General features: G+C 43.3%; 1 long non-coding RNA gene across 1 annotated transcript; it reads left to right on the top strand.

Moving 5' to 3' along the window:
- Window positions 1–228: 228 nt before the first annotated feature.
- LOC141413697 (uncharacterized) lies at window positions 229–12564 on the top strand. The gene is made up of 2 exons (XR_012438497.1): window positions 229–3393; window positions 11778–12564. It is a non-coding gene; the product is annotated as an uncharacterized lncRNA (long non-coding RNA).
- Window positions 12565–16130: the final 3566 nt, after the last annotated feature.

The raw sequence follows: 16130 nt of genomic DNA, 5'->3' as shown, positions 1-16130 counted from the left end.
GGGTTCAAACTCCCACACTACAAAAAAAAAATGTATATATATGTATATATAAAAATGTATATATGTATATATATATGTATGTATATATACATGTATATATACATACATATATATATGTATGTATATATACATATATATATACATACATATATATATACATATATATAAATGTGTATATATATATATATACATACATATATATATATATATATATGTCCAGTCATTTCAGTCTTGCTGCAGCCTATCTGTATGTCAGTAGGTATCTGTGGTCCTCCATAAAATTTTATTAAAGTCCGAAGTTTGGGGTGAGCACTGTGGCTCATGCCTGCAATCCCAGGTACTTGGGAGGCAGACAGGAGGGCAGGGCAGTTTGAGATGAGCCTGAGGAGGGGAGAAAAAATTTAGCAAGATCTTACCCCAAAGATAAGTGTGAAGCATGGTGTCTCACACTGTAATCCTAGCTATGTGTGAGATACAGGTGGGAGAATCAAGGTGCAAGGCCAGCCTGGCAAAAAGTATAAGACCCTACTTGAAAAATAATGAAATGTCTGGACATGTGGTTCAAATGGTAGAGCACCTGCCTAGCAAGCATAAGGCTCTGAGCTCAAAAATCCCCGTACCACAAAAAAAAAAAGTGAAATTTTAATTTAATTGGGAGTGGTGGTATTTGTCTGTAATCCCAGCACTCAGAAGGTTGAGGCAGGGGGATTTTGAGGTCAGGGCCAGCCTGAACTATGTAGCAAGACCTTGCCTCTAAAGTAAAACAAAAAAAAAAAAAATAGCCTCACTGGACTTTATAGAAAACTAGCTGGCCGTGTAGCAATAATTGAAAGTGGTTAGTTTCAGGTACTGTAGCAGTGAAGTGGAAGAAGGGAGAGAAGCAGTGACTTGTCATATAAGTTTCACTTCTTAAAATTTTTAGTAAGGTAGGGATCCCCACTTCAGAAATAAAATTAGGGGCTGGTGGAGTGGCTTAATGGTAGAGCACCTTCCTAGCAAGTGTGAGTTCAAAAACCCCGCAGTACCACCACCAAAAAAAATAAGTGTAATAAAAAGCATTTAAGAAAGAAGAAAAGAAGTAAAATTAGGTTCAGATTAAATATTCACACAAAGTCAAGTAGCCAGTAAGTTTCAGAGCTGAAAGCCCAGTATCAAATTCCAAGTGCTTTATTGATGAAAAAAAAATGGTCAGTAAGCCAAATGATGTGTAATCCATACATCTAGGGAAAAGACCCTGCATTTGTAGTCAATTAGTGAACCAAAGAGCAAACCTCCCATCAGAGAGTACAATGGTCTTAAATAAGCAGACTGTTACTGCTTCCACTGCAACTAAAAATAGAATTGATCACTATTACTTTTCTCAATAATTCCAGTGATTTGTGTACATGAAAAACTAAGCTACTGAATGGCAAGGTTTTTTTGTCTATAAGTACCGTCAGTGTTTGGGATCCTAGTAGATCTGGATGGTAGCATTTCTTGGGAGTGACCTGTCCACCAGGGCCTCTCATGGTGGTTTTAAAATATCCTTGCACATTGGTTGGGTTCATTCAGGCTGCCCTCCTAAGTGCCATAGGAACTTCTGTTTGGGGTTCTTTTGTTTTTTTAAATATGGACGAAGAAGCATTTTATCTCTTTCACAGATGTTTAGGTTTACCTAAAGATGGGTGGAAGGAGCGTGGTGGTACATGCCTTGAATCCTAGCTACTTGGGAGGTAGTAGCAGGAGGATCATGAATTGAAGGTCTGCATAGGCAAAGTTAGTGAGACCCTGTGTCAGAAACAAAATACAAAAAGGCTGTATGTGTAGCTCAGTGATAGAGCATTTGCCTGGAATGAATGCACAGGCCTTGATTTAATCCCCAGTACTGAAAAAGTCACATAAACGACCTTCTTCCCTTTCTGTTGATCCCTCATTCTGTTTTTTATTTAGTCTTGTAGACAGTCAGAATCTTGTACTCTGGTTTTTGTCCTAGAGAAAAAGTTGCAAAGTTGCAAATGAGAGATTCTTTTGCCACTAACCAAATTTTTGTTTGTTTGTTTTGGTGGTATTGGAGTTTGAACTTAGGGCCTCACACTTGCTAGTCAGGTGCTCTACCACATGAGCCACTCCACCAGCCCTTTTTTGTGTTGAATATTTTCCAGATAGGGGAGGTCTCAGGAAGTATTTGGCTGGGCTGGCTTTGAACCATGATCCTCCTGATCTTTGCTTCCTAAGTAGGATTATAGGCATGAGCCACCAGCACCTGGTCAAAATAAACTTTTCAGGATATCTCAGATGGGAATGGGGACTACTTTTCTAAAGCAAACAACAAAGTTTTCTTTTCAATCAACTTTTGTCCACATGACAGCTTCCTCATCTACTTGCTGCCTAGAGAGATGTCTTGGGGAGGGCCTGTAGCATTGCATAGTTAAGTCTGCACACACTACTCTACACTGCCATTTCCCCATGCCTATGAGATAGTCAGAATGTCTTCTCTCATAAGTGGCTGTCAGGGCCCCAAATCACTTGTCTGGGACCAGTTAGGCACAGTTTTTGTTAAAACAACGATTACTCTGGAACTGACATACTGCAGCCCTGAAGAAAAATGTTTTCAAATAGATTCTGTTTAGTACAACCCACCAAATATGGGTAGAGGAGCAAAGAGAGCAGCAAGCCAAAAAAGAGGGCAAAGAACAGTTGTGATCTAGAGGTGCTCTTAAAGACTCCCCAACTTCCTGAGGGGGAACAAATCTTTTTTTTTTCTCTCTGTTTTTTTTTTGGTGGTACTGGGGCTTAAACTCATTGCCTTCACCTTGAGCCACTCCACCAGCCCCATTTTTGTGAAGGGTTTTTTGAGATAGGGTCTCGTGAACTATTTGCCTGGGCTGACTTCAAATCACTATCCTCGATCTCTGCCTCCTGAGTAGCTAGGATTATAGGTTTGAGCCACTGGCGTCCAGCTCTGAGAGGGAACAAATCTTGACGCTAAACTTCCTCTCAGTGTGGGGGCATGGTTCAAATGGAGGCCCTGAGTTTAATCTCCAATACTGCCAGAAAATAAATTTTCACTCCAGAGCTGGGGCATGGGCCAAGCAGTAGAGTTCTGGCCTAGCAAACATGAAGCCCTTAGTCAAAACCCCCAGTACCATTAAAAAAATAAATAAATTCCCTCCAGATCTCCAAGATGTCACATGGGTGACAGGAAATTTTGTAGTACCAATCTCTGCCTCTCAAAGGCAGTCAAAAGAATGGACTATTCCCTAACATGCATTTCCATGGAAAGTCAATTCGGTACTGTGTTTATTTCCAGAGTAACTTGAAGAGCCAGAGGTTAGATAAGGACAAGACCCAGGCTTGTACCTACTCTCACTTTGTCCAGACTGGAGCCCTGCCCTCCTGGCAGCAGAAAGACTGGTGAGAATGTCCTTTGGCTGAAAACAAAAAGGGAGGGTAAAAAACAGAAACAACCACACCTCATTTCAGACTGCTCACCTCCCACTGGAATTCACTATCTCATGCCTTTCCCCTGAGGAGCCCACACTTACAGTTTATAAATGCAGCTGTCAGTTATTAAATGAGCTTGGGCAAAGTCCAGTGCTTGCGGCAGTGGAGGACACAAAGGCCTGTGATAGATGTTCCTGTCTTCCTTGGTGTTGCCTGTCCATGATGAGATGCAGAATGAGGAACAAAAAACTAGGAATCAGGATGGGAGGATGAAATGAAGCAGTACTTAAGACAGCCAGGTCTGGTACACTGAAGGAGTGCTCACTGAAGCTCTGGAGCACGCTCTGATTACTGCCAGGCAAAGCAGCAGAAGCCACGGAAGCTAAAACTAAGCGCTATGGGATCCATAAGAGGAAAAGCTCTTGTCTGGTTGTGGAGTCATTGAAGACTTCATGAAGAAGTGGCATTGAATTGGTTTTTTAAGGATAGTGGGGATACTGGGAAGCAGGATGGCGGAATAGGAGTGATTCCTAGCCCTGTCACCAGCTATGAGACACTATTTTGTTTTGTTCTTTGTGGGGTTGGGGATTGACCCCAGGCCTCATACATGGTAGGCAAGCACTCTACCACTATTTTAAATCTCAGGCTTCTCATCTCTGAATTGAGTGTGATACTTCTCTTATTAGCGTATTACATTTAGTACAGTGTCTGGCACAGTAAATATTTGGTATGTGGCAGCTGTTATTAAATTTTCAGTTAGAAGGAAAGGGGATATTTTATAGTTATTAGCAATAACTTAGCCAGTCATCTGATCAGTAAAGGCTGAGGCAGTTGATGACAAATAGGATTTCATTTCTGGCTGTCCTAACCTTTCTCTAAGGCTGTATTTTTTTTTTAATTAGGATATATTCATTGTACGGGGGATTCATTTGTGATAATTCCAAATAGGTTTATATTGTACATTGGTTAGCTCACCCCCATTGTCTTTTCCCCCTCAACCCCTCCCCATCCCACTTAAAGTAGTAGTGAGAAGTTTCTTTGTTCTATTTCATATAAGAATATGAAGGCCTTCAACCATATACCCTCACCTTAATCTCCTTCATTCACCTTCTGCCAAGTACCCACACAATGTACCTATTTTATAGTCCTGTCATTTCATTATTATTTAAGTTGATGTCCAAGGGGATTTCTCAGTGTATCCCTACTGTGAGTATACTTTACTTTGGTCAGTTCAACTCCTGCCATTGCTCTCCCTAAGGCTGTATTTCTGTCATATAGTGAGCATCCAGAACGGAGTCTGGTATATAGTAGATGCTTAACAATACTTGTTGAATGAATGTCCACCTATCCCATATATCCACCTGGATGTCCTTCACAATCCTAAAATTGAGTTATATCTTGTCCCCTCTGCCCACACCTGCAGTGGCACGTGCACTCTCAAACTAATGACTGAGTCCTCTATACTCCTCCCTCTGTTTCTAAAAAGTCACTGCTGAATTCGCAGAAATGCCTCTTGAATTTGTCATCTCCCTTGCACCTCCACCACTTTGGTACATCATCTCTGGCCAGCTGCTGCAGTAGCTTCTATCTGCTCTTCCTGCCACCAGGGCAGGGCAGTAGGCAGTAGATAAAACTGAAGCTTTGTGGTGCGACCAGAGTGTCACACCACAGATGCCCACAACTTTCCTCTGCCTAATGGCAAAGGACAAAACCCATTTCTGAACCAAGCTTCTTCAGACTTACTGCCCCAGCATCCTCAAATCCTGTGCCCTGTGTGCAAGCCACACAGCCCCAATTCTGCAACCACCTCTGCTCGGCCTGTTCGCTCCTCTAGCAGCTGCTATCTGGGTGTGTTACCTTCTGCAGCTTTGGGCAGGAGGAGCCAAGCTGAGAGACAGGCTATTTATAAATGGAAAGTGGGTGTAGAGTTCTGCAGTCACAGATGTTTTAAACACAGCTAATTCTACCTCTCCTCCATTTGAGCTTTGAAATTCCTGTCCACCCCCTCATCTCTCATCGTTCCCAAAGTCTGGAACTTCCTGTCCTCTCCTCAGAGCCACAGTAAGGCTGAATCCCATGGCAGCTAAGAAACGTGACATGGCATATAAATTCAGCATCTGTAGGTAGGCAACTGCAGAGTAAAAGCTATTAAGGGATTGGGGTAGTAACTCAGCACAGAGTGCTGGCCTAGCATGTGCAAAGCCTGGGGTTGTCCTAGCTACTCAGGAGGCAGAGATCAGGAGGATCACAGTTCAAAGCCAGCCCAGGCAAATAGTTCACAAGACCCTATCTCAAACCCTTCACAAAAAAAAAAGGACTGGTGGAGTGCCTCAAGGTGTTGGCCTTGAGTTCAAACCTCAGTACCACAAAAAAAAAAGCCTGAAGTCCAGTCCCCATCATGGAAAGTTTTAAAGAAAAAAAAGAATTGAGATACCACCTAGAATAAGATACTTATTGAAGGCCCACTACATAACCTTGTCCAAATATCCACTAGCTCCAACCCACAAAACAGCCATATAAACAAAGTATCACTCCTATGCTATTGTCATCACCCCCATGTTGGTGGTAGAGGAGTCTTTGTTTGCTCAAGACTGCAAATGACAAAGCCAGAATTAAGACTGGGTCTCAAGTCTGTAATTTTTAGTAATATGCCATGCACATGTATTGAGTTTTGGTACTTTCTTCTGAATAGGGGACCTGAATTTAACAAAGAATTAAAATTGAGAAATAATTCATGAATTTTTGTTTTGTTTCTTGAGAGAGAGTCTTCTGTGTGGCCCAGGCTGGCCTTGAACTTACTATACAGGCTGACCTCCATCTCTGATCCTCCTGCCTTAGCCTCCAGAGTGCTGGGATTACAGGCATGTACTACCATGAGTTTACTGTAACAATAAAATGGTCAACATTGTTTGGTACAGTTCCATACTCAGAAGCCCTACTCAAACTGGCTTAATTAACAAAAGGAAATTATTGGCTCAGATAATAGAAATGGCCATTGATTGGTTCAGTGGCTCCAACAAGGGCATCAGGACTTGCATTCTGCCACTGCTGGGTCAGCTGGCCTCTGCCTGGGTTCCCTCTGAAACAAGGCTCTGTCCACGTGGCAAGAAGATGCCAACTGGCAGCTCCACTCACATGGCTTCTTAGAGCTTGTAATTCCAGAGAAAGAACAAATATTTCCTTGGAGAGCTCCAACAAAAATCCCTAGGAGGACTCTGGCTTGAACTCCACACCCATCTGTAAAACATTTGGTGACAAACTACTCTAGTACCCTGCTGGCCAATCTGGAACCACAGGCCCCTTCTGAAAGGGCGAGGCCCAGGGCAATCCCAGTGTGTACACGTTAAGCTGGACAGATCTCTAGTGTGGAGGGCATGGCTCACCAAAGGAAGGCTCACTGGACCAAGAGCCATTACTCCCTGTCCAAAAGAAGGAGCATGACTAGAGAGGGAAGGAAAACAGAACAGGTCACCAGTACACTAAGAACATGGAACATGAGACTCCAGGAGGCAGAACACAGGTTAGTGTGTCTAAAACCTGTCCACGGGTATGTACAGACAGTAGCTCAGTGACCTCCTGAACCAGATAATATCCATTTCCAAATGAGAAGAATTGAAGTTAAAGATGTAAACAACTTTCTAATAAGTACCACGCAGAGCTAGACATCAAGCCTGGATATGTTTGACTCCAAACCCTGTAAGCTTTGTACCACAACACACTGCCAGTGTGGGAGGAGCCTGACACAAGGGTGAAACTGACACCTGGAAGCCCTGTCTCCTTGGGAGGACCCTTTGGACTTAACCTGGCCATGCTGTGATGCAGCAAGGCATGAGGCTGGGAGACTGCCCTGCCCTGGCCACTAAAATCTTGCATAGCTACCAGCTGAGCAGCTAGCAAACATCACATGCATCAATGACAATTTCTTCTCTCTGTGAGAAGAAAATACCCTCACCTTCCTTCTGATCATGGGAAGAATTGTAACTGGAGTTTTGGACCAAAGGCCACCCATCCCTACCACCAAATAGAAGAGACATGGTGAAGGCAGAGAAGGGAGGTTTATTACATGGCTTGGGACATGCTGTGGGAAGAGGCAGAGTAAGCACTCAGCTCATCTTCAGCCATCTTTGGGGTATAGACAGGAGCTACTGGTTTAAGTAGACAAAGGAACTGGGGGCAGGGGACAAAAGTATGCATAAACAGTCCCAGTCACAGGTGTGTTCAGGGGACAAAAGTATGCATAAACAGTCCCAGTCACAGGTGTGTTCTGGTTGACCATTATCTCAGTCCAAGGGTTTCCAGAGATATTATTGCTGTCCTCACTTGAGAGAGATCTGGTTCCCATACGATGATTGTTCCTGCAGCCTCAGCATTACAGGTAATTGTCCTTATTTGGAGGGGTGTTCATCCTGCAAGACTCCACTGTTCCTTACTAGAAGTTTCAGTCTCTTGCCATAAAGATGTTATCATTTCTGTCTGGAATCCAAGTTGATTGCAAAATGACTGCAAAGAGAATGGCTTAGAGCAAAGACAGATACAAAATGGAGGCAAGGATGCCAAGCTTCTCCTGTTTTTAGTTAATCTGTGGGCCCAAGTAAGGAGTCTGCTTTTCAGCAAAAGCAATTTGAGTGCCTCTTACAGAATCACCTGGTGCCATGGGTAAGACAGGAACCACACAGGAAGCTGTGGGTATGTTGGATGTGGAATGAATAAATGCCTGAATAAACAAAAGCCCTAGAGAAATGAATTGAGAAAGTTTAAGAAAAATTACAGACTCAAGTTTAAACACTAGGTGGAAATGTGACCCAAGAGAAATAAGCTCTAAAAGAAGAAATTAGGGCATCCTGTTTGCACAAGATCCCTGTGTGGAAAAAGGGAGAGAACTGAAGAAGAAAGTATGGCTTTATGGAATCTCCAACAAATTCAAAATTTAACAAGTATAAAAGACAGAGAACAGGTGAAGTCCTTGATAAACAGGCTTGGAAAAGTGCAAAGACATCACTAGTTGTGTTCAGAGCAAGCGGAATAAGGAGAGGACAGGTGTCAGAGAGGAGGAGAGGGCGGTTGTCAAAGAAAGAATACTCAGCCTGCTTTTCTTCATTCTCCATTAAGGAAAAGCATTGCTAAGCTGAGAAGAGTAAAGCAAAACAGGGTTTGGAGAGGAAATTGAAACCCCAAAATAAAGAGATAAGAGAAAATCTAGTAAGGACACCAGTGGCTCACTCCTGTAATCCTAGGAGGGTGGTGGGTGGAAGCCAGCCTGGAGAAATAGTTCATGAGATCCTATCTCAAAAATACCCATCACAAAAAAGGACTAGTGGAGTGACTCAAGGTGTAGGCCCTGAGTTCAAACCCCAGTGTTGAAAAACAAAACCAAAAAAACCAGTACTTTCACAAAGAAAAAGATAAGGTAAAAATAATATCAATAATTTTATTATTGATTTCCTTATTTACATACCAACAGGAAAATTCTTTGGCTCATAGTTCCTTGTTTACAGTTGATGCCTCACATCTAAGGAAACAACTAGGCAAACTGACCTCAGACACTGCCCAGTTGGAGATTTAGAGCCCATTTAAGTGCTGTGGCCTTACACACACACACACACACCTCGCGCCAGTTATTTTGATGCAGATCTGAGGAAAAGGCCTGGGCTTTTTGCCCCTAGTCTCTGGTCAGTTCTTTAGTCATCTATAGCCGCCATGCCATGTTTGCACACAGAACCACTGTTGAGAGAAAAAGCTAATATTTAGGTGTCAGAATGAAGCTTCTAAAATAAATTGTAACAATAGGCTGAAGCCAGCTGGATGAGATTTAAAAGAAAGAAATGGAAAGACCTGCATTTAGAATTTTTTAAAAATCAGCTGCACAAGCACAGGATGAAGGAAGTCTGGCTTAACAGTGGGGCACATGGGAAGGTGGAGGGCTCGCAGCTGATTTTAAGTTGAATTGAAACCCACAGGAATGGACAGCTGCTTCAAAAGATAGTGGCTCTCTCTGCCCCTTTTCATTTTAGGTGCAAAGAGAGAAAACTGTGAACAGCATGTCTCCCATAACCATTCTCCTTCCCAAGAGGCAACTACTGTTACAATTTCTGGTAGATCCATCCAGAGACTTCTATGTACATACAAGCAAATGCATACTTAGGGTTTTTCTGTACATATCAATGGTAGCACATTGTGCATCTTGGGGGTTTCCTCACTTAACTAAGAACGTGTCTTAGAGATGATTTCATAACAGTATACTAAATGATTCCTCATGCTTTTGTAGAGGGTGCAAACATTGTGTATTTTTGTGTATACATAAATCATACATGTCATGATTTATTTAATTGGTCCTCTGTTCCTGGATGTCTTCCAGTGTTTTGCTATTACAGACAAGGCTGCAATGAATAACATGTCATTTACAGTTTGCTATTACAGCCAATGCTAAAATGAATAGCATGCAGTCTTAAATGTGAGTATGCTTTTCAAGAAGTAGAAGCACTGAATTGAAGGGCATGCACGTTTTTTAATTTGGTAGATGATGTCCAGTTGTGTCAACCTACCCTCCTACCGTCAACGCATGATGTCTGTTTCTCCTCATCCTCACCTCACAAATAGATGTTAAAAATCTTACTGACTTTGACAATTGGAGAGGTTAATAATAATAATAATAATGGCATCTTACTGTAATTTTCTTATTTTGATACTTATGTGTATTTTTCTTTTTTCTTTTTTTTTGGTGGGACTGGGATCTGAACTCGGGGCTTCAGCTTGCAAAGCAGGCACTCTACCACTTGAGCCACACCTCCAGTCCTGTATTTTTTTTTTTTTTTTGACAGTGCTGGGGTTTGAACTTTGGGCCTCACCTTTCCTAGGCAGGCGCTCTACTACTTCTCCACCAACTCTGTTTTGCATTGGGAATTTTTGTGAAATAGTCTCTTGAACTATTTGCCTGAGCTGGTTTGAACTGCGATCCTCATCTCTGCCTCCCACTTAGCTAGATTACAGGTGTGAGCTACCACTGGTACCCACTCATGATATGATCTCTTGGTCTCCCACACAGTCCCACCATTATGATGCCATCCACCATGAGGACCTCACCAAAGACAACTTGATGCAACTGATGCTGGCATCATTCTCTTTAACCTCCAAAACTAAAGGCTAAATAAATCCTTTATAAAGGTAGCCTGACCTAGCAGGGCGCTGGTGGCTCACGCCTATAATTCTAGCTATTCAGGAGGCAGAGATCAAGAGAATCACATTTCAAACCACCTTGGGCAAACAGATCATGAGACCCTACTTTGAAAATACCCTTCATCAAAAAAGGTGGAGAAGCTCAAGGTGTAGGCTCTGAGTTTTCAAGCCCCAGTACCACCAGAAAAAAGAAAAAAGTAGCCTATGTACCGCCAAAAAAAAAAAAAAATGTAGCCTACCTCAAGTATTTCATTTTAATAATGAAAAATGGATTAATACAGTGCGGACTTGGCTCATTATATTGATTTTTTGAAATGATGTCCATAGACAGCTCTACGAATTGCATTTCAGTGTAGGAAAGAAAGTGTTACTTGTTATGAAGGAAGTTAAGCAGGATGCACATCCACTGGTTTCTAGAATAAAGTTTGGAAGGCATGTATAGCCTGCACTTAAAACACATCATGATTAGATTCAACTCCATTTTTCTGGACCTATGCCCTATCAATAACTCTGAAGCTTATATTTTAGTACACCTATATTATTGATCATTTTTAGTTCACATTATTTTACTTATTTATTTGCAGTGCTGGGGATCATAGCCAGGGTCTTCTTTCCTTTTTTTTTTTTTTCTTTCCTTTTTCCTTCAGCAATACTGGGGCTTGAACTCAGGGCCTCACATTGGCTAGGCAGGTTCTCTACCACTTGAGCCTTTCTGCCATTCCCAAACTCCAGGGTCTTGAACTTCTAAGCATACACTCTTCCACTGAGCTAAATCCCCAGCCCTACTCATTTTCAAATATGCCATGCAGTACTGATAACTTAGCGTATATTAAGATCTTACAACATGGCCAAGCAGCAGTGGTTCAAGCCTGTAATCCTAGCTACTCAGGAGGCAGAGATCAGGAGGATCACAGTTTGAAGCCAGCTGGGGCAAATAGTTTCAGAGAACCTTTCTTGAAAATAGCCAACAAACTGGGCTGGCAGAGTGCCTTTAGTGGTAGTGTCTGCCTAGCAAGTATGAGGCCCTGAGTTCAAACTCCAGTGCTGCCAAAAAAAATAATAATGATAAAAGGTCTTACAACATGCCAGGCTCTGTGCTAAGTGCTTTAAATCAAGTATGTCTATGAATGTTTGCGACGAGCCAATGAGGCATACATATTTTTATTATCTGCATTTTACAGATGGGGAAACTGAAATCATGCAGTTAATGATGGGATTCAAACCAAAGCATCATGGTGCTAGCCGCTGCTCTTCATTATGATTCTGTATTGCCTGTGTATTGCCTCCTGGTCCCTGGTTCTTCTGTTTTTCTTTTCTTTTCTTTTGCAGTACTGGAATTTGAACTCGGGTCCTCACTCTTGCTTCACCACTTGGACCATCCACCAGGCCTTTTTTGTGTTGAGTATTTTCTAGGGTCTCTTGAACTATTTGCACAGGCTGGCTTCAAAATGTTATCCTCCTGATATCTGCCTCCTGAGTAGCTAGATTACAGGCATGAGCCAGGTGAATAGTTTGTAAGACCCTATCTCAAAAAACCCATCACCAAAAAAGGCTGGCTCAAGGTGCTGGCCCTGAGTTCAAATCCCAGCACTGCAAAAAAAAAAAAAGCAGATATCTAATGAAGTGTGGGAAACAATGGGCTTCTCAGAGAAATAACAACCCTCTCACCAATAATAAGGTACAGCTGCACAATGTGGGGAGTGGGCCCCAAGGCCAGGATGAGCTGACCAGACCCTCCTGGAATGTCCAGTTTGATAAGGAGAGGGACCGACAGGCAGTCAGATTTAATGAGAAGTTGACTAGGCACCAACCAATCACAAACATAGGATAGTTGGACCTAAGCCAGTTAGTGCCCTATATCATCTCCTGGACTTCAGCCTTTCTTTGGCTTAGCTCTTTCACTAAGTCCCACACTTCAGGGTGTTTTGCTATCCTTTCAATAAACGTTGTACTTGCTTTAACTCTAAACTCCTAGTCTGGTATTTTCAATCACACTCACTACACCAGGACAAGAACTCAGGAAACAACAATCTAGTATCACAGTCAGTGTTTTTTATTTATGGCTATCCTTATCTCAACCAGCAAAACCCCTTGTTCCTTCCTATTATTGCTTATACTCTCTCTACAACAAAATTAGAGATAAGGGCAAAATAGTTTCTGCTGGGTATTGAGGGGGGGGAGCGGGAGGGGGTGGAGTGGGTGGTAAGGGAGGGGGTGGGGGCAGGGGGGAGAAATGAACCAAGCCTTGTATGCACATATGAATAATAAAAGAAAAATGAAAAAAAAAAAAAAGAAAAACTGAGAGGACAATGATAAATTGCTATATACTGTTCATGCCCCTCCCCAGTTCCTGCAGAGGTTATATTTACATCCCATGTTCTCAACCCCAATCACTCAGGACTCCTCTGATCCTCCCACTAGCAGGCACTGTCCTGGGTGAACCTGGGCAAAACGCACAACGATTCAACCCCTCTACGCTTTGCCCACCAGAAAGAATCAGAATACAATGCCTGTCAGCATAGGACCCTCCAGGCTGGGCCTAGAGTCATCCTGAAGCTCCTTCACTCATATTGCTGGCAGTTGATGCTGGCGATGACCTAGGGCCAGGGCCAGCTTCGTGGACATGCAACTGGTATAGCTGGAGGAGGAACCACACTTAGAAGGGCCCTGCCTAGGAAGCAGGAGGTCCTGGGTTTGATTTCCAGCAAATAAGTAAATAATGGCTCTATGCTTGCTTTTGTTGTTTGGTGCTGTGGAGCCTCATACATGCTAAACACGTGCTGTACTATAAAACTATACACAGTCTCCTTGTGATTGACTTAATGCTATGTTGCCTCCATCCAAGTTGTTAATTTTTGAACAAGAGGCCTCACATATTCCTCTCCCCCTCCAATTGAACTCAGGGCCTTGCCCATGCTAGGCAAGCACTCTACCATTTGAGCTGTGCCCCAAGCCCTTTATTTTGTTTGCTTTTGAGACAGGGGCTTGCTGCAACCTTTGCTTAAGCTGGTCTGAAACTCAAAATCCTCCTGCCTCCACCTCCTCAGTAGCCGGGATTACAGGCATACACCACTACTTCCAATGAGTCCCCACATTTTCAGTTTGCATGGAACTCTACAACAGCTAGGGCCATTGGCCTCAACAGCTGCACAGGATCTTTCCATGGGGCCTGGACTTTTTTCTTTCTTTTTCAGTACTGGGTTTGAACTCAGAGCTTCACACTTACAAGGCAGGCACCCTTACCTCTTGAGCCACTTTGCGAGAGAGAGAGAGAGAGAGAGAGAGAGAGAGAGAGAGAGAGAGAGAGAGGGGGAAAGGGAGAGAGAGAGAGAGGAGAGAGAGAGGGGGGGGGGAGTGGGAGGGGGCGCGGCTGGTGGAGTGGGGGGAAGATCCAGGCAGAACTAGCACCACCTTTTATGACCTAATCTAACTCCTCCTTTTCATGGGGAATGACAAGGTCACGCTGTAAGAGAAAGGGAGAATGAGAGATGTTGTTACAGTCTTTGGAAAATGCAATTTGTCACATTTGGTCATGAGCAGGTCACTTGGGAGTTCAGTTCTGCCTTCTAGGAGGTCTGAGCCTTTTAGAGCCCTGCCAGGAAAAGTCCAAGGGAGAGTTGAGCCACTCCTACCTCTTCACAGCCACTCCCAGCATCCCCTCTCCAGGGTCTTTTATCAGGTGCCCAGTGGGATAAGAACCTGGGGTAATGGGATAGGAGCCTGACCCAGGAGCCCTAATGTCTGCTCCCTGGAGGACTGGGATCTACCAGGGAGGGCGAGCCTCAGTGCCTTGACATTTGTTTCTCCTGCCAGCATCTCTGCTTGGCTAACAATTCCTCCTCTTTCATTTCTCCCCAGGGCATGTTGTTGTCGTTCTCATTAACTTCCCCTCAACTCCCAGCAAGGTCCCTAGATTCTGAGCACTGCTAATTTCCCTGTAATCCTCCGGCAAACCAGGAAGCTAATTAAATTGTGAGCTTGTGTGCTCACTCTCTCTTCTTTTCCTTTCTTACTGCTCCTGCATTGTCCAGGTTCATCTGGATAATTCCAGTATTTTCTCTTTAGTCTCTTCTTCTGTCTACTATCTTTTTTAAAATTTTGTCTTCTTTCAATCTGCAACCAGAGTAATCTTAAAATACAGCTCTGAGCACAACCTGCTGTAAGACAAAAGCTCCTGAGCTCTGCTAAATGCTCCAATAGCCCTGCAAGCCTAACCTGACATAACTTCCTTTCACAAACCCTTCCCTCCTGACCTGAGCACACAGTTCCCTTTCCAAGTCCCTGCCTGTGCCACCTCCACACGCTGATGCATATTCCTACTTTAATTGGATCTTACTCCTTCACTCCTCCATATCCACCTCCATCTCACCATGCCACTGCCTCCTCTATGACACTTTTCCTGACACCCTGCTCAAGCTTAAATTGCTCCCTTCTTGAGCTCCCACAGCACACTGCAACTCTCTCCTGGCACTGATCTCTTCCCACATACTATGGTTCTTTTTGTCCACTTTCTCCTGCCCCACTAAGTGATCAGCCCCTGGAGGAAAAGGTGTAGGGCTTGTTCATCTCAGCTTCTTCCTGAGTCCCTATGTAGCACTGCACCTTAGAGCAAAACCACTTCATGTCCACATGCCAGGAAAAAAGAAGAAAAGAAAGAGGGCAAAAATAGTGGGCTCCCAGCTGAGTCAGTTTTGTTTTTTGTTTTTTGTTTTTTTTTTGGTTTTTTTTTTTTGGTGGTGGTTCTGGGGTTCTGAGTTAGTTCCTTTAAAAGTACTTTGTCTCCCAATGACATCTGCTTACATCTCATTAACCATGCTTAGCTGCAGGAGAAACTGGGTTCACTACCTCCCCTTATTTTACAGATGAAAAAATAAGGCCCAGAGAAGATCAAAGAAAGGAGGCTGCAGAGCCTAGTAGTGGTTAAGGAACGGTTTTTGATTTTTTGGTGGTATGAATTCAGGAGTTTGAACTCAGGGCTACCACTTGAACCACACCCCAAGTCCAAGGAATGGGTTTTGTAGCCAGCCAGACCTGGGTTTGAATCTTATGTCTGCATTAACCTCTATTCCTCATTTGCAAAACTGATTTAGTGATATCTACTTTAGGAGATGTTAAAAAAATTAAATAGGCCAGGTGCGGTGTAACACACATGTAATTCTAGCTATTTGGGAGGCTGAGATCAGGAGGATTTCAGTTGGAGGCCAGCCCAGGCAAATAGTTCAAGAGACCCCATTTCCAAAATAACCAGAGTGGCTCAAGTGGCAAAAGTGCCTGTCTAGTAAGCATGAGGCCCTAAGTTCAAATCCCAGGGTTGCCAAAAGAAATTCATAATGATCAGAGTAAAATGGACTGAAGGTGTGCTCTTTTTGTTGAACCCTATTGCACTTCCTCCTGATTTCCCTTCTGACCCCAGACTGCCCACACACCCACAAGCTCCTGGCCTATTTCTCCTGTCACTTTCCCACTGCCTTCCTCCTTTTCCCAAGGTCCTGAAACAACCCTGACATTATGTGCCCCAGACACTCCTGTCCACC

The sequence above is a fragment of the Castor canadensis genome, chromosome 1 (genome assembly GCF_047511655.1).
Source record: "Castor canadensis chromosome 1, mCasCan1.hap1v2, whole genome shotgun sequence".
NCBI lineage: Eukaryota > Metazoa > Chordata > Mammalia > Rodentia > Castoridae > Castor > Castor canadensis.
The sequence above is the reverse complement of the archived record's forward strand: the minus strand, read 5'-3'. Positions and strand labels throughout refer to the sequence as shown.